Here is a 20,016-nt window from a genome sequence, read left to right on the forward strand (position 1 = left end):
TATGACTGATTCGGCTCCCAACCCTAAACGTTTCCATTCACCCTTTCATGTGGGCGGGCTGACAGCGCCACAGCTTGCCTGTTTCAAAGGTGGGCTGACAAATATTTACGACCTGATGTGAAGTCACATATAATCAGCTCTCATGAGCTGTTCGAGGGCAATTGGTAATTGGAACACGCTTATCTTTTGCATTATAAATGATTCTTTATAGAAGCCCTTGATGTGGCTGGCCAAAAATAATAAGTGACACATTTCTCCAGCATCATACATAATGAGGGGTTATCAGCAAAGTTTTTCACTTTAGAAATGGGGGAAATAAATCAGTGGCTCACTCCCCCTACTGGTTCAAGTTTGAACTGCAAGCTCAGTACACACACTTCTGCCTTCTACAGGTATTCCTAATACTAGAGAGACAAGAGAGGCAATAATGATGATAATCTCTGGAAAGAATATTGTGAAAATGTGTGTAAAATCAGTTCTACCAGAAAGACTCGGGAGATAGAGGAATGTACGAAGCATACATTTATTGACAGCTCAGCGAGCACAATTATAAATTTCTTTGGCGGAAGGCCCCGTCCATGGTTCGTAATCCGAGGGTAGCGAATCTGCATTTCCTGCCTGAAGACGAAGGCAGGGGCGCAGCAGACCCCCCCTGGAAGGTAAGGACAGGACCATCCTGGTGGTGGTGGGGAGGGTGGAGGTTGTTGTCGCGTTGGCATCTGCGAACTCAAACATGTGTAAGTACGATCTTTTATACAGGAGTATAAAGACGTGATTGGATAATGATGAAGGTAATTAGTGACGAAGTGATTGAGTCTTCCTGGCAGAACTTAGGCTAAAGCTTCCATTTCTACCAGAAAGACTCGGGAGATAGAGGAATGTACGAAGCATACATTTATTGACAGCTCAGCGAGCACAATTATAAATTTCTTTGGCGGAAGGCCCCGTCCATGGTTCGTAATCCGAGGGTAGCGAATCTGCATTTCCTGCCTGAAGACGAAGGCAGGGGCGCAGCAGACCCCCAAAATTAGGTGGATTATGAGACCTCCAGACGGGGCCAGCCTTCCCCCCAAAATAAAGTAGATGAAGTATACCCACCAGTTGTGAATCCTAAGGTTCCTGGAAGAAATAGAAAGAGAGTTAGCATGACCAGTATAATGACGTTAGATTAAACTTCTTAAGTTTAACAGAAATAGGCCAGACACAGACAGCAACGGTAGGCAGGACACAGACAGCCACGATAGGCAGGCACGGACAGGCCTCGTTAGACCAACAGAAATAGCCACGATAGGCAGACAAAGACAGGCCTCAATAGACCAACAGAAACAGCCACGATAGGCAGACACAGACAGGCCTCAATAGACCAACAGAAATGCCACGATAGGCAGACACAGACAGGCCTCGATAGACCAACAGAAATAGCCACGATAGGCAGACACAGACAGGCCTCGATAGACCAACAGAAATAGCCACGATAGGCAGACACAGACAGGCCTCGATAGACCAACAGAAATGCCACGATAGGCAGACACAGACAGGCCTCGATAGACCAACAGAAATAGCCACGATAGGCAGACACAGACAGGCCTCGATAGACCAACAGAAATAGCCACGATAGGCAGACACGGACAGGCCTCGATAGGCCGAACATAAATAGCCACGATAGGCCAGACGCAGACAGCCACGATAGGCAAACGCGGACAGGCCCCAATTGGCCGAACATAAATAGCCTGATAGGCCAGACGCAGACAGCCACGATAGGCAGACACAGACAGGCCCCAATAGACCGTACATAAATAGCCACGATAGGCCAGACGCAGACAGCCACGATAGGCAGACACAGACAGGCCCCGATAGACCAACATAAATAGCCACGATAGGCCTCACGCAGACAGCCACGATAGGCAGACACAGACAGGCCTCAATAGACCAACAGAAATAGCCACGATAGGCCAGACGCAGACAGCCACGATAGGCAGACGCAGACAGGCCTCGATAGACCATACAGAATAGCCATGATAGGCAGAACACAGACAGCCTCGATAGACCGTACAGAAAAATAGCCATGATAGCCAGACACAGACAGGCCTCGATAGACCATACATAAATAGCCACGATAGGCCAGACACAGACAGCCACAATAGGCAGACGCAGACAGGCCTTGATAGACCGTACAGAAATAGCCATGATGGCCAGACACAGATAGGCCTTGATAGACCATACAGAAAAATAGCCATGATAGCCAGACACGGACAGGCCTTGATAGACCAACGGAAATAGCCACAATAGGCCAGACGCAGACAGCCACGATAGGCAGACACGGACAGGCCTCGATAGACCGTACAGAAATAGCCATGATAGCCAACACAGACAGGCCTCGATAGACCGTACATAAATAGCCACAATAGGCCAGACGCAGACAGCCACGATAGGCAGACGCAAGACAGGCCTCGATAGACCATGATTAGCCACGATAGGCAGACGCAGACAGACCTCGATAGGCCGTACATAAATAGCCACGATAGGCCAGACGCAGACAGCCACAATGGCAGACGCAGACAGGCCTCAATAGGCCGTACAGAAATAGCCACAATAGGCAGACACAGGACAGGCCTCAATAGACCATACAGAAAAATAGCCATGATGGCCGGACACAGACAGGCCTTGATAGGCCGTACAGAAATAGCCACGATAGGCCAGACACAGACAGCCACGATAGGCAGACACGGACAGGCCTCGATAGGCCGTACAGAAATAGCCATTATAGCCAGACACAGATAGGCCTCGATAGACCGTACAGAAATAGCCAGGATAGGCCAGACACAGATAGCCACAATAGGCAGACATGGGACAAGCCTTGATAGACCGTACAGAAAAATAGCCATGACAGCCGGACACGGACAGGTCTCGATAGACCGTACAGAAATAGCCACGATAGGCAGACACAGACAGCCACAATAGGCAGACATGGGACAGGCCTTGATAGACCGTACAGAAAAATAGCCATGATAGCCGGACACGGAGAGGTCTCGATAGACCGTACAGAAATAGCCACGATAGGCCAGACACAGATAGCCACAATAGGCAGACATGGGACAGGCCTTGATAGACCATACAGAAAAATAGCCATGATAGCCGGACACGGACAGGTCTCAATAGACCGTACAGAAATAGTCACGATAGGCCAGACACAGATAGCCACAATAGGCAGACATGGGACAGGCCTTGATAGACCATACAGAAAAATAGCCATGATAGCCGGACACGGACAGGTCTCAATAGACCGTACAGAAATAGTCACGATAGGCAGACACAGACAGGCCTTGAAAGACCATACAGATATAGTAACACCACCACCAGTAATTGCATGAATTTACCTGATTAGTTACAGGAGAGCTTGCTGAGCTTCAATAATGGTTTTGAATCAGGTCTGATGTATGATTCAAATGCTTAGGAAGACCATCTGCCCATGATCTTAACAGCTGATGTAGAGATCCTTCATTCAGCTGCTGAAGTAGCTGCCCCAATTCTGAATGAATGGCCAGTAGATAGACTGCAGCTTTGAGAACAGTGGTTAAGTGAGTTCTAAACAGCCTTGGAAAGGGGGCTCCGTTAGGAAAAATAGAGCTGGTGCGTTTTAGAAATTCTAGGTCGGATTTTTAAGAAATTTCACCATGCAGAGAAGGGACAGGATTATTGATTTTAGAATTGTTAAGGTGACACCAGAACCTTGCACATCGGTTTTTGAGTGCTTGAGGAGAGTGTGAAGAATTTTTGGTCAAAATCATAGATCTGAAGGAAATGCCGCGAGCAGGATCAAATTGATTGGTTTGAAGTGAATTCCCCTGGAAGCATAACCTGTAGAAAGCAGATAAACACTGCCTCCAGAAGAATATTGAGGTACTTTGAAGGAAGGCCGTAGCAGATGGAAGTAATTCATTTTGCAATATGGGCAGGGTAATAGGCAGACATTTGTCTTTAATTTGTTGGAAGATTTAGCTAACCCCTCAAGTAGTAATAGAACTGAATAACCAAAAGGCTTGAAAATTTGATTATAAAATTTAGCGTGGATTAGATGCTGGCAAGGAGTCTGCGAATAGAGAAATTAAGATTGCGATTATTTTTTTTTTTTTTTTTTTTTTTTTTTATTTTTTTTGACAAGAAAGGAGCAACGGTCGAAATTAGAATAGGAACACAAAAATTGGAAGGAAAAACATTAGAAGCGGACCATGCAAACGTGTAGGCTTGATTGTAGAGGGAGCGGCGCCTTAGAAATGTGATTTCCAGCTGACGTAGCACTTCGTTTAGTATTATGTCTGCTAACGGAGGGCAGACTGAAGAATCCGGGTTGGCTGAGGGCACAGCTGTCTGAAAGTTTAAAAGTGTAAGGTGAAAGGCGCAACAGCCGAGTAAGAGTGATGAACCAACACCAGTAGATGCGCGAATATAAACAAGCCTTGATTGTAGCTTAACCCCTTAACTGTCACTCCCCAATTTTCTTTTTTTTTTTTTTATTTTATTTTATTTTTTTTAATATTAAGTTGAGGTATCAGAGGTTAAGTTTAAAATACGCATAAGTCGAATTGACTTACTAGCACACATTGCTAATCTTGATGTAAACAATTAAACGTTGTTTGTCTTAACAATCTTATCAAATTCTGAATATTTCCACCCTGTAACGAATAATTTTTCTGATGAGGTCAGTTTGACAGCATGAGCAGAACCTACTTAACGCGCCCCTCCAGACGTTAGTTAGTTATGAGTGATGGGCGGTCACACTGCACTTTTCTCTCCATTGACTTCCATTCATACGCATGCGAATGCGTCGGACCGGAAACGCAAGCTTATGCGAAAAATTTCGCATTCGCTGCGTTCCAAAGTTCAAGTTTGGTGAACTCGGACCAGGGAATTTGCATAACGTGAGGATGTGGACCAGTAGAAGAGCGATACATTGCTGCATGGCCTCTGTACAAAAATTCAAAAAGGAAGCGCTATATACTTTAGCTGTTGCACAGGGTCCTAGTTTATAATACATTAAAAGATTTATAATGTAAAAGCTGCATGGTTTGTAGTGTCGACGGGAACAGGTGATACATTGAAATGACAACGTTTTATATATATATATATATATATATATATATATATTTTTTTTTTTTTTTTTTTTTTTTTCCTCTCTCTCTCTCTCTTCTCCCCCTCCTCCCCTTAGGGTGTATATATTTATAGAGAGATACAGAGTAACGTTACAATATAATAAAACGCTTTTGACGCCGTTGCAAAAGACACAGTGCTAGCGCACATAATCCATCTTGTGATAATTGAGGGGAGACTGTTTTATCTTGTTCCCGCCCATATTCGCAGTGGCGTTCGAAATAATTTTGCATGTTTAAAGTCTAGTGTGACCGCACCTTGAGACGGAGACCAGGAGTGCAAACAAACCATGCCTGCTAATTAATATTCGGTTTAAACTGGAGATCTGTCACTACTCTGAAATAAGGTCAGCAGCAACTCGTGTCACGTGGAGTTATATGCCAGCTGACGGAGCATTGAGCCGAATCTTACCTACGACTCAAAAGAAGGGTCCATATACGCATCAGCTTGGTAGATCCGGTGTTCATGATTCACTAGCCCAAGAGTAAGCCACGTAAAGATGAGGTGAGAGCAGCGGTTCCCTGCATCTGCAACCATAGAATCCCATTAGAGTATGAACTTTCAGGAATAACGCAAATGAAAGACTGGATAAGCAAAATATTAAAGCATAGGATTAAAACAGCGAATCTCAAGTGTGCTAGACAGAGGTTTTTTTTTTTTTTTTTTTTTTTTTTTTAAGAAATGCGAAAAATCTTTATCAGTATAAAGATTGTAGCGTTTATGATGAGCCTTAAAGTGCCTCATTACGAAGAAATTCAGAAAATTGCATGCACTATGATCAACATCTTAATTATGCTGTGCAAGTCAATAAACAAGCACGAAACGCCCAGTGTTTTATTTGAACGTGCAAGTATAAATCCTTGCAGAGAATAAATTAATGCCCAGGCGCCGCAAGTGCATAGAACAAAATGATACTTATAATGCTGTAGACTTGTGAAGTGATGGAGGCGAGATGCCGAAGAGACTGGCAGCCTTAATTCTGTCTGCTGGTCCGGAGAAACTTCATTGCTGCAGGTTCACGTGAGCGTACAGATGAATATTTGTTGATTGAGACCAAAGTCTTTTCAGGTGTTGAGACCCAAGCAGCACTGACGCGACATCTCGGAAAGCACCAGCGTTGCCAAGACCGTTTTTTTTTTTGTGTGGGTTGCCTTTTCTGTCCTGGGTTTGAGGTGACCCCAATAGTGTTATATATAGCCCCTAGAATGTGAATTCTACCATAAATCCCTTTTGAACGCGATTGGGCTATTTTTTTTTTTTTTTTTTTTTTTTTTTTTTTTTTTTTTTTTAAAGTAGTAACTGGTGGTTTTGAGAACCTGGCAACCCTGGCCTGGAAGCACACGGAACTCCGCCAATGTTCACATCCTCTGCCGAGAAAAGCTTGTAAATCATCCAACACAAACGACTGCAGATAATCACCGCGACACAGAGCTAAGCCAACGATCCCGTGTGCATCTTAGAGGAACGTCGAACTCTAGATAGTTTGCGGGGCACGAACTTAATTACAGCAAGTAGATGAATAAACACAACAGCTTGAGCAAGTACAATCGCGTCGGAATCTGCGGTTGTTGTCGCGTTGGCATCTGCGAACTCAAACATGTGTAAGTACGATCTTTTATACAGGAGTATAAAGACGTGATTGGATAATGATGAAGGTAATTAGTGACGAAGTGATTGAGTCTTCCTGGCAGAACTTAGGCTAAAGCTTCCATTTATGACACAGAATAGTTCACCCAAAAATGTAAATTCTGTCATCATTTGCTCAACCCTTAAAGTCTAAAAAACCTGTTGTTTCTGAATGAGTTTAGCCCTGATCCGAGTTTGATTGTTCTGGTTGAGCACAAAAGGATGTATTTTGAAGAATGCTGGTAACTTAATAGTTGACAGTAGTAATATATATATATATATATATATATATATATATATATATATATATATATATATATATATATATGTATATATATATATATATATTATATTATATTATATTATATTATATTATATTATATTACATTATATTATTATAAACAGAGTTTTCATTTTTGACTGTCATTTCATAACATATTCAAGCCGTCTATCTTGTTGAGCCAACAGACAACTATGACTTATATGGAAACAGCATTTAATATATTTAAAACTGTAGATTTTATTTCCAAGACTGACAGAATGCAAAGCTGATAGGGAGAAAAAAAATATGAAAAAGAAGCAGTTAATGCAAATAGCAAGTAAGAATGGCTGGGTAAAAGGTGAAAATAAGATAATATCATCAGAACATCTTTAATAAAACACTGCTTAAAAGCTGTAAAATAAAAGTTAGCAGCCTGGTATCAATGTGTGAACTCTATTTCTCATATTTAATTTTACTTATTCCCAGTCATTCCTAATTCTAATATCTCCATGTCTTCTCATGCAGCAGGTTATGAGATGTAGATTTATGACAGTAATATGTTCCTTCCCATGCTTAAACTGCACATAAGGCCTTATGGCAGTGGTGCATTATCCAAAATACATATTTCCCTCTGTATTAGGAGTTATGGGGATAGCAATCCTCAAAATGAGATGGATAAATCACTATTATGCCATTAACGGGAGCATGGTTCTGTCATTTAGATCGCACTAAGTATGGTGGAGCGGGAAGTGTTTAGATCACTATAGGAGCAGAACGTATTTGGTGGTCCTGAGATCTAGCTCTCTTCTCCTGATGCTTCTTGCATCTGTTATGCATTTCTCTCAGATTCTGCCTCTCTGTGGTCATTCATTGAGACCTCACAACAAACTAGAAACGCATTTTCGCAATCTCTGTGGCAGGGGACGCTAGCATAGAACATATTAAATTTGTTGCTAATTTTAAAACTTGGCAAAGCAGGCCACGTTTCTGCCACCCGTTTTCTGTAGACACGTCAGTTGAAGTCCAATGTGACCAAAACCACAATACAAACAGAGCAAGGGGAACAGCAGCTCCCTTTGTGCCCCACACTGTAAATGTTTACAAGAAAGGGCTTTTTAAAACTAACTGGACATAATGACATTACGATAAAGGGATGGAGGTGCATTCGCCCTATTCTCATCTTGCAATTCAGCAGAAGATAAAAATGTGCTGTTTAAAATCCAGACAGAAATGGAAGAGTGGATTGTGCAATCCTATGGAGTGGCCAAACTCTTTAAACTTCTGTCAAATACAACTGCAGCGCTCTTGTTTAAAATACATTAGTTCAAAAAGTGTCGAACAGGGCATAGTTGCTTCATGCAGTTCATAATAATAATAATAAACAGTAAAAATTGTTGCCAATAATCACTAATACAAATAAAACTAGTTAATTACTATAACATTAAATGTAATACTATAATAATATATTTATTATATGTATATAAATACAAACACACGCATGTATATATTTAAGGAAAATATGTTAATACATAAATATGCTTATATACAAAATGTATTTATATATGATATATAATATAACATATAAGAATATATATGTATACTATATACATGTAAATATTTTCAATATATATACTGTATGTGTATGTATTTATTTATAAATAATAAATATACACAGTACACATACATATATTATGTAAACAGAAACTTTTATTTTGGATGCAATTTTTTGTGATAAATCATTTGACAGAACTATAAATTATAAAGCATTTAATTTACTGGCAATTATATTTTGGCTGTTTTTTTTATGTTGAAATTATTTTAATTGATTTCTTCTACTACTACTACTACTACTACTACTATTTGAATAATAACTAACTGGCTATTATTTGTATTTGATTATTGACAAGATTTACTTTTATTTCTTTCTTTCAATAACAATAATACATTTCATTTAGTAAATTCAATTAATAAGTTATATTTGGTCTAGTGATTATCTGCAACAATTATTTATTTATTTATTACTACCACAATTAATTTAATAATTAGCTGCATGTGTGTGTGTGTGTGTGTGTGTTATATTTAGCTGTATTTGTGATTATCTGCAACAATTATTTCTATTATTATTTTATTACTATCATTATTACTATTAAATATAAAGACAACAGAGACTCCAAACATAGGGGAACAAACATAAATACTGTTTAACTAATAAATCAGTTATTCAAACCTATAATATTCATAGACTGAGCAGTCCAGAGCTTTGAATTAACCACACAGCAGTCCTTCATTTACATTCATTCATGAGCTCTCCACCATCACACACAGCAACATTTTTAGAGACAAGGTCAGGGACCCTAGAGGGCTGTACTCCTCTGTGAGTTTGTTTTTCTCTCTGTCTGTCTGTGTGTGAATGTGACTGCTTGTCATGGAAACATATCTGATCCTTGCTTTAATTATTTTGCCCTCCCCATTCCTCACCAGGATCATCCAGTGTCTGGGCGGCCATGTTGGCTCTACAGCAGGTCTGTGAGTGCAGCTGTCACTAGTGGAACTGCACTGACCTCTAGAGACCGATCTCTCCAGTCACAACATGGAGTTTCACTTAACTCTGACAGCTCTGGCAACAGCCCATAAGAGTGACAGAGAGAGAACAGACTCAGGTAAACATGCGGTCCCGCACAGACCTGCTAGTCTCATTCATTCATTACACACACACACACACACACACACACACACACACACACACACACACACACACACACACACACTGCCATAGCCACACCAAAATCTCAGTGCACTGAAACTCACCCCTGCACAAATCAGTCACTGGTCTTATACGTTTCGCATCATTTTTTATCATCTATTTGATCATTTACACCATTCATCGTTATCCACAGTTCATCCGCTATGTGTGTTCATGTGTATTATACATATTCATGCATATATGTCTAGATTTATATGACAAAAGATTATTTTGTTTCCCTGACAGTACATAAGAAATGAGCCTGAAGTTTATTCGTCCTAAAGTATAACCATGTTGGTTTTCTTAAAACATGACACACATAAAAACTAAAAAAAGAGTCATGGAGAAACCCTTCCCTCTGAAAGAAAATATTTTCATACTAAATATTAATGTCAGAGGGAGCCTGCATGTTAAAATCAATGAAATCCTGTAGTATTCTAGGAGAAAAGCCAAATTATATACGTATATATTACATTTCCTTTGAGTAAACATGACATATTTGGAGTAGCAGGCTGATAGATATACAGACATTTCCAGCTTTTTCCAGCATGTAAACTCTTCTACTCATGCCGAGGGAAATGCTATTAAATTGCACAAAAATGTTAGTTCTGGTTGCTCATGTATGTTAAACTATTATTTTAAGGCAGCCTTGATATATAATTGATGATGAAATGTATTATACATACTGTATTCTAGGTTTGTGTCTGTGCTTACCGCAGTATACCTTCTAAAACCAGACAGAGTTCCCAGTCCCAGTCTGTAGAACATGTGGCATCTCATTCAAAACTATTCATTGTATAGAGTTTCACACCATTGCTGCTATCATCATCATCAGTCCGTATATGTGATAAAACATGATGAGAAACATATAAGTGTCTGGGGCCATAAAGGACAGTTTTAGCTGAAGCAGTAAAGTCTTACTCCCTGGAGGGAACATAATAAAATACATTTAAATTAAAATACACACTTTTTGCAAAAGTAGTATACTGACTTCTGCCTGTTTAAACCATATGGAGGGCACAAAGACTAATCTATTTCACCAAGCCTTAATATGTGGCCTTTACATTTTCTGTTGATATGAGATTTCAAGATAAAAATATCAAATCATCATCAATGAGGAACCAAATAGACAGGATTAATAGATCATATTTAATGACTGTCTATAATATAATATAATATAATATAATATAAAAGTAAATTAAATATGTTGTATTAAGCATTAAGTAAATCACTTTCAAATACATTTGATAGCAAATATATAAATTAAATACATTTTTCTTTGAGGGTTAAGGTTGGTCTAGGATCATTTTAATTAGCTGTAAGAATAATAGCATATCACAAAAGTCTGTGGTACTGTACATCCTCCTCATTTAGATGGCAACATAAATGTGTGTGTGCTAATGTAGAGATGTAGAGATGCACAGATGCACGACATAAGGCAGTGTACTGATTAGGGCCGTGTGTAATGCATGAATCAAAGGGCACGGAAAGGAACCAATCAATCTAACTAATGGGAATCCCTGGTGAGGAGTGTGGGCAGAGTTACCCAGCTGTACAATCTCAGTGACCTCCCAGCTTAACCACACACATATAAACAATCATTTCCCAAGCCCTTATTTAAGTGCACCCACCCAGCCTAAATATACAAGCCCAAAAGTTCATTCTTGATGAACTAACAAAAACTTGCTTATGCATGCATAAACAAACACACACAAACATAAAATTACAGTAACTTAACAAACACCAAATCAGCCAATAACTGTGTTCAGGACCAAACAAAGCCCCCTACGACAAACCGCAAAACACTGCACAGACTAGACATCTCAGACAATGTTAACCCTAAAACCTTGCATATGCACAACTGACACATATGAACTCAGTTATGTCCAGCAAAATAACAGGACCTGCTGTAGCACTCACAGCATGTCAATGTTTCTGAGCATCAGTGTTTCAGCAGAGATCTCTACATGTGTCTGCCACATTTATCTGCCCTAGAGGACTCTCTCTAAGCGGGGGTCCATCAAACAGACAGATAAAAAAAAGCAGACGTATATCATTTAGCCACAGAAAGTATTCTCTCTCTCTCTCTCTCTCTCTGTGTGTGTCTGTGTGTGTGAGTCAGTGGAGAGTGAGTGGCAGCAAGTTTGGTCTTCAATTTGACGGCAGAATATGAGATTGCAGTGCACTTGGAGTGTCATTTGTTTATGTCCTTCTATATAATCAGGACCAATATTACCAAATAAATGTGCTGATGATTCAGTTATGTATTTTAGAAATGTTTAATACTTTAATGTGAAGAGGCCACTCTGCTACTAAATTTATAACACAGGTGGTAAAAAAAAAATTACATGATAAATAGAAGTTCATCACAATAATGTTTTCCACAAGTTAAGTAAAATATCAACACACAGAAGATGCACAGTGTGACTCTACAATTTTCATAGTCATGAAAATAAAGAAAACTCTTTGAATGAGGTGTGTCCAAACTTTTGGTCTGTACTGTATGTATATATATATATATATATATATATATATATATATATATATATATATATATATATATATATATATATATATATGCTCACCTAAAGGATTATTAGGAACTGTCATGTTCAATTTCTCATTAATGCAATTATCTAATCAACCAATCACATGGCAGTTGCTTCAATGAATTTAGGGTTGTGGTCCTGGTCAAGACAATCTCCTGAACTCCAAACTGAATGTCAGAATGGGAAAGAAAGGTGATTTAAGCAATTTTGAGTGTGGCATAGTTGTTGGTGCCAGATGGGCCAGTCTGAGTATTTCACAATCTGCTCAATTACTGGGATTTTCACGCACAACCATTTCTAGGGTTTACAAAGAATGGTGTGAAAAGGAAAAACCATCCTGTATGCGGCAGTCCTGTGGGCAAAAATGCCTTGTTGATGCTAGAGGTCAGAGGAGATTGGGCCGACTGATTCAAGCTGATAGAAGAGCAACTTTGACTGAAATAACCACTCGTTACAACCGAGGTATGCAGCAAAGCATTTGTGAAGCCACAACACGCACAATCTTGAGGCGGATGGGCTACAACAGCAGAAGACCCCACCAGGTACCACTCATCTCCACTACAAAAAGAGGAAAAAAAGGGAAAAGAGGCTACAATTTGCACGAGCTCACCAAAATTGGACAGTTGAAGACTGGAAAAATGTTGCCTGATCTGATGAGTCTCGATTTCTGTTGAGACAATCAGATGGTAGAGTCAGAATTTGGCGTAAACCGAATGAGAACATGGATCCATCATGCCTTGTTACCACTGTACACGCTGTTGGTGGTGGTTTAATGGTGTGGGGGATGTTTTCTTGGCACACTTTAGGCCCTGTAGTGCCAATATTAATATTGTAATATTAATTCTCTTCACTGATTTTATTTGCACTCAATTTTGTGTAAACTGTAAACTTTTTTGGGCGGGAAAACGCAACTTTGGTATCTCAATATGCTTCCTCAGATTTGATGGTGAACTTTTGAAGCCAGACATTTACCTGTTATGGGCTGTGTGCGCAGATGGACTCAAAGTGAATGAATGTAACACTACCAGATGAAAGTCGTAATTGAAGTAGAAATGTGTGTGTTTGATGCATGAAAACAATGATCATTATTTCTCACATCAGGCACACACGTTTGAGATTCTGTTTACCATATTTAATGTGCATAAGGTAAAATAAAAATACTATGTCCTTTTCAAGATTAAATAAAATAGTAAGGAGTAAAAATTACTTTTTTTCTTAAGAAATGTAATCAAGTAAAAGTACAAGTAGTCAGGTTAAATTGTAGTTGAGTAAAGTACAACTCCCCAAAATAAAACTTAAGTACAATAATCAAGTTAAAATTACTCAAGTATTTTACACCTCTGTATATATGTATATATATATATATATATATATATATATATTTATATATATACACACACACACACACACACACACACAACACCATCATGATAAAACACAACACTAAAATTATTCAATATACATGAATTGAACTGTAACATAAAACAGTTTGACAGTTAAAATTAATAATTTTATAATAATTTTCTTATTATTATTTAATTATAATAATTCAATAATTTTTACAGTGTGTATATATATATATATATATATGTGTGTGTGTGTGTGTGTGTGTGTGTGTTATATTAATAATAATAACATTAATTATAATGATAGTAGTAGTAGTAGTAGTAGTACTAGTAGTAACAAAAATAATACAAATATATTATTATATATGTTTTTTATATATATAACAAAATAATTTTAAACACACATGCATTAACCATGACTTGATTTAAACCAGGATGAAACCTTTGACCTCAAGTTGAAGGATAATGTCCATGATACCCAGCATGAATCAGAGGCGATGCCGTCGTTTTGGACGTTAGTTTAAGATTGCTTGGTTGCACAGAGCTCCCTTTAGTGCTGAGCGGACTTTCATAAAATTGATTTTCTGAGTACACCCTTTTAGCAGCTATAAGATTGAAATATGAACCCTTCACTGCTGAGAGCATTCCTTCTCAAATTTTCCCCTCTCTCTCCTTTATATCTTTTTCTCTTTTTATTATTTTTTTTTCCACCTCACTCCATAACTAATGATCTGGGGAGAGGGAGCGTGTTTGAAATTCTCCACAGTAACCATTTTCATAATTAAACATTTCTAATTCTGGAGCTTTGGCTGGCTCTGAGCAAACAGGCAGCGGCGGCGAAGTGGGGAACCGTCGACGCCTTTCATTAGAGATCTTTTTAAATCAGCGCTCTAGTTAATGCAAGCGCTAATGAAGCAAGAGGACATTTAGCATCCCTGCTCATTAGGAGCTAAACTGCGGCCATTTGTTTGTACAGCAGAGGGAGAGGGTTATCAAAGCGTACGGTCAATCACATTTAATAATGGGGAGGTATTACTCTTTAATGAGTTATTTAAAATTATCTCGAAAACGAGTGTCTTCTGAGGATGCTGCATGAGAAAGTAAACACTTTTTTTTTTTTTTCGGCCGAGCAAAGATGAGGGCTTTATGCTTGGCACAAATTACAAAGCAGAAGTCAGACTGTTGTGCATGAAGGTGCGGTTGTTCCCACATGCTTTAGACAAATATGTTTAAATAATTGACAAGTTTCCCTTCAGAGAAAGTGGATAATAGATTATAACACGGCTTATTTAAATCACACGGTTCAGTGGCTTGACACTAGATGTCAATTCCTCACCGCTGACAGCCAGCCACTATGCAGCATTCCAGCTGAAAAATTATGCATACAAATGATGATAAACATCAACATATTTGTTATGTGGTAGAAAACGGAGCTGCACAGCACTGAATGCTTAAGTACCTTCGGTTTCACTACTGTTTACATTATTTACAGCACTGGAAATAATAATTGGCCATATATTTCTCATCGCCTTCCAGAGGTGCTTGACATTCTGTGAAGGGTTTGTAAAGTAAATTACAAAAAATGGTATTTATTCCATATCTTAAAAGTCAATGATGTGATGGAGGAGAGAGAATAAGCCAGCTACAGGTGGGGGTCAATTATCATTTGAATAATCGAGGCAGCAGCGTGGCAGACCCGCGCCTCTGTGGAGTGTGACACGTTTTTATCTTCATGCATTTCAATGAAGTCAGACCTGTACATAAAAGGTTATCACCTAGGAAACATATTTGCCTAAGCAGAAGTTAAACAGGCGAGTGAGATCAGCAGAGATATTCAATTTAGCCAGCCAACCTTGAACTATAAATATTTCAATAAATCCCAATGAGAGCATTTTCTCTCTCACTATCCCCCTTTTCCTCCTCCCTTCTTTGATCCATTTCCATTTCAGCTGTGGGAGATAGGGGAAGGAGGAAAGGGAGAGAGGGGGATGGGATTTATAAGAGGAAAAGAGAAAGGAGAAGAGGAGCAAGGGAAAGGAAGGAGCGAAAAAAGAAAAAAAAACTCAAGTGTACTGTAGTTAAGCTAAATGTGCTGTTAGATGCATCTGGTCTCTGAAGCCTGAGGGGGGAGAACGAAGAATTGAGGGAGGGAGACAGACTGACAGCAAAAATATGAAAGAAAGGAAGAAACAGGGACATGAATTTAACAAGTGCGCTGCGGGCAATGGTGGGTCCTACATTCAGGAGATATTAAATAATCTATTATTTGTTGGTTTCTCGCTGTTTGTATTCAGGTAGCACGACCCTTCACACGTTTCAGAGCCTTTCTCACAGGTATTCTCAAAGCATGTTGAGCTCCAAGATTAAATAAAGATTATATTGGAGCAAAATTGGCCATACTTAAAGCTTCTGGCACAAGAAAGTCTTAAATCTTCTCAAAATATTTTAATTCTTTCCAATGAAAACTCCAAAAAGGCAAATGCACACACGTAATCGGAGACACAAATAATGATTTAGATCAGTTCAGTGTGAGTGCTCTGAAAATATACAATATACTAAGGCACAAAGATACCTTTTTGTCATCATCAATATGTTTTTGATAAGACATAAAACTAAAAGCAATCTACCGTTTTTTTGTTTGTTTGTTTTTTAATGTAAGAGCATGTAGAGCCATTCAGAGCTTCAGTGCAACTAATTTTATTGTTCACTGTGCTTTCTTTTACACTAAATATATTTGTAGTAAAAAAAATTTACTCATAAACAATGACATCAGCAAGTAAAACACTGAATTAAACATCACATTTTTAATTAGAAAAAAATATTTGTAATTTATGTTTTTTTTTCACAGTGTAGTTATTTCCCTATTGCAGCTAGTGATGTAGAACTCTCACACACGGCAGGAAATAGCTTATGTCTGAGTTACAAAATAAGGTTTTGTTATCATGTTCAGAAGTTGTAGTCAACACATTTTACAGTTAATACAAAGTTGTAAAAAAATATATAATAATAATAAAAAGTAATTAAACATAATGGGGACCAGTCATCTCTAAATGGCCAAATATTGTCTGCTCTGAATACTTGGCATGGCCAATATGTAGTTCTATCACTAGTCAATAATATTTATAAGCTTAATTTTTCCAACTAATTGAGCTAAAACATTTGGTTCACAAGTCACTATTATCTCATCTGCTAGTCCTCAACCTCAACTTTTAGGAGATTCTGTCAGATTTGGCTTACTTTCGGGCATAACACTGTCACACACTTCCAACCGATGCACCCACTACATGCAAACTCTCTCTATTCCTTGCCTCCGTTCTATGCCACAACAACTGACAAGCTGCTTAACTGACTCTCAGTGCATTATGAAGAGAAGCAAGAGCCCCCTCCTCTGCAGGACTAAGCCACCCATAGAGACCCCGATCAGTGCGGTGTTGTGACAGAGGACCTGTCAGTGGGGCCAGGCTACAGTATCACTGGGCTGATTTAGCACAGTCCAGACAGGGTGACAGAAGGTGAAAGCTCCAGCTATTTGTCACTGCTGTGCCTGTGTCAAAGTGTCAGGTGTGGGGACAGAGGGGGAGTGCAGCTGGGCTGATAGTGGAAGAGACAGCCCCGTATGGTCCGAGACCCAGCAGCCTGTCAAGCAGGAGTCAAAGTCTGCTGTCTTCTGGGGAGCTAAACCCCTCCTATGTGCTTTCTTGCTTTCTTTCTTTCTCTTTAGCAAGCTGATCTCTTTTTTCCTCTCTGCCCGTTTCTCACCATGCCTTCCATCTTTGTAGCATCTCTCTGGAGGAAATCTTTTATTTCTCTCCTCGCTGTCTCTCAACACATCTTAAAAACATGCCCGGCCTTAAACCTAATCGTACTCTCAGTTGTATTTCCCACAGATCACAGATCAGAAGTACAGGTTAAGGACAGCTATAGAGATACAAGACCTCGCGAAAATATGTCAGAACACAGATCAAGACATTAGAGAGTTTAGAGACTAAAAGAACAGCACACAACAATACAAAATATTTGTTTGCAGTTTAAGCTACTTTGCCTTTGGGGGGGAAAACAACTAAAATTTAAATAAGAAAAACAAGTTTAATATTATGATCACACCACAACAAAGAATCTGCAAAGTACTTTAGCCAAATAGCCACAGTAAAAAAAAAAAAAAAAAAAACGACTTATCCTCAAGACTTGCAATCCATGGAGATTAAGTGCAAAAATAACAACGGCAGCAAAACAAATCAAACAGCATATGAGGACTCAAAAAACAACATTAAATGTGTTCATAAGACACAAAGTAATTCATTTCTTTATTCTTTCTTAAGCCTCTTTACTTGGATATTTATCGGAGGGGGAGTGCGAGCGGTGTTTATAGTTGGGTCAAACACAGGCTCTCGGGTTTAATAGGGGATTACGGCTCTCTCCCACAAAAGAACACTAACTGACTTTAGCACAAGTCTAACTGGCATTTCTTCCACTGGATATCCAGATTCATCTCAGTGAGTGTGATGAAGTGATAAAAGATTAGAGGAGGAGAGGAGATGGGAGAAGGGAGGAGAAGTGCCCGGTTGTTTGTACCCTATACACTTCTTCTCTTCGTTCTCAGTCTTTGCTTTTTTGTCTTAATGCCATTCCCCCCTCCCCAAGTCCATCTGGTACCTTTGCTCGCCCTCAAAACAGCACACTGGACTAATTATGAAGATGCACATACTGTACTCACACACATACACACACACTTGCACATATCCCAAGAGTCCTTTTGGAAAAAGAAAATATATTGAATTAGCCAGCAATACATTTACAAGCTAACAAAAATGCCATATGTCAGCAGTCTTTTAGAAATGTTGGCATGTTGTTTAGGAAAGGTCGCAACTTGTGAAGGACCCTGTCACACAGCTGAACAAGCAGGATAAATCATATACTACCAGAATTTATTTCAGGTTTAAAGAGTGTATTTCTAAACTTATAGAGAAAAGGTAAAATAAAAACACATTTTTGAAAAGTTTATTTGATCAAAAATACCGGCAACAAGTCATATTGTGATATATTATTACAGTTCAAATCAAGTTTTGCATTTTAATATATTTTAAGATGTAATTTATTCCTGTGATGGCAAAGCTGAATACTCAACAGTCCTTAGTCATCTTCAGTGTCACATGATCCTTCAGAAATTATTGTAATATACTGGTTTGGTGCTAAAGAAACATTTCTCAACAACATCATCAGTGTTAAAAACAGATGTTGAAAGTGTTGTAAAATTCTTTCAGGATTCTTTGATGAATATTAAGTTCCAAAGTATATCACTGAAAAAGATATATCTTATTCACCTTAAACCTTTGAATGGTTGCATAGTTCTGTACTATATTAAGACTTTCAGATGTTCCTCAAATAGGCTACTTACAATGAGTTTTCACTTCAAATTTTGCTTCACTTTTAAAGATTAAAAAATGATTTTAAAGGTTTTAAAAAAATGGCATTTAAAAGTGTGAATGTCTTTTTTTAGAAATGTACATCTGATGCTGTGATGCATTTTTACAGTATAGAAAGCAAAGGGGGATACTGATCACAGAAAACCAATCATGTGGTAATAATTATCTGTATTCACTTTGTAAAGTGCATTTTTACAGTATAGAAAGCAAAGGGGGATACTGATCACAGAAAACCAATCATGTTGTAATAATTATCTGTATTCACCTTGTAAAGTTTCTGTTCCACATTTGGACAGCACAGAAGAGCCTGGGAAGCTCTTGTGAGAAAAAGACACCTTTTAATGGTCAACATCTGATTATGGAGAGACCACAGTTTGATCCTACGCAGTGGAACAGACAGAAAGATTTGGACTGAGGCCTGGACGAGCCGGGACACAGACTGCATTTTTGTGAGTCCTGGCATTCCATCAAGCAACATGGAACATGGAAGAAACATCAATGTATGGATCCAAAAACCTTGAATAGGATCGTTGCCACGTGAACAGCCGGTTCTGTTCACACACACACTCGTTTGACACACTTTTAATGGGGCCACCTCAAGAACAGTTTCCTCAGTATTCGGCAAACATCCTGCCAGCATTTTGCTTGAGTGTCAAAGGGGAACAGAGGGTCTTAACAGGCAGCACAAGGGGGTGCCAGGCAACTGAATCTGGCGTGGGATCAATATTCACTTTCATTTCCCCTGTCAGAGTGCATTTGTGTGCTCTGCATAAACACTTATAAACACTTTCTGTATCACAGTATGCCAGTTTCATGTCAGTTCCTAGAATAGGAAGAGGAAAACAAACAGGAAAGAATGGAACATTAAAGCTGCCACAGACTTACACAGACTGGCACTGTTAAAACAGGCATGTTGAAA

The 20,016-nt window shown here is 38.8% G+C and overlaps 1 long non-coding RNA gene across 1 annotated transcript; it reads right to left on the bottom strand.

Moving 5' to 3' along the window:
• Positions 1 to 507: 507 nt before the first annotated feature.
• LOC128016863 (uncharacterized) lies at positions 508 to 3,511 on the bottom strand. Its single transcript, XR_008184304.1, has 2 exons — positions 3,378 to 3,511; positions 508 to 1,119 (listed from the first exon to the last, which is right to left on the bottom strand). It is a non-coding gene; the product is annotated as an uncharacterized LOC128016863 (long non-coding RNA).
• Positions 3,512 to 20,016: the final 16,505 nt, after the last annotated feature.

Source organism: Carassius gibelio, chromosome A7 (assembly GCF_023724105.1).
Source record: "Carassius gibelio isolate Cgi1373 ecotype wild population from Czech Republic chromosome A7, carGib1.2-hapl.c, whole genome shotgun sequence".
Classification (NCBI taxonomy): Eukaryota; Metazoa; Chordata; class Actinopteri; order Cypriniformes; family Cyprinidae; genus Carassius; species Carassius gibelio.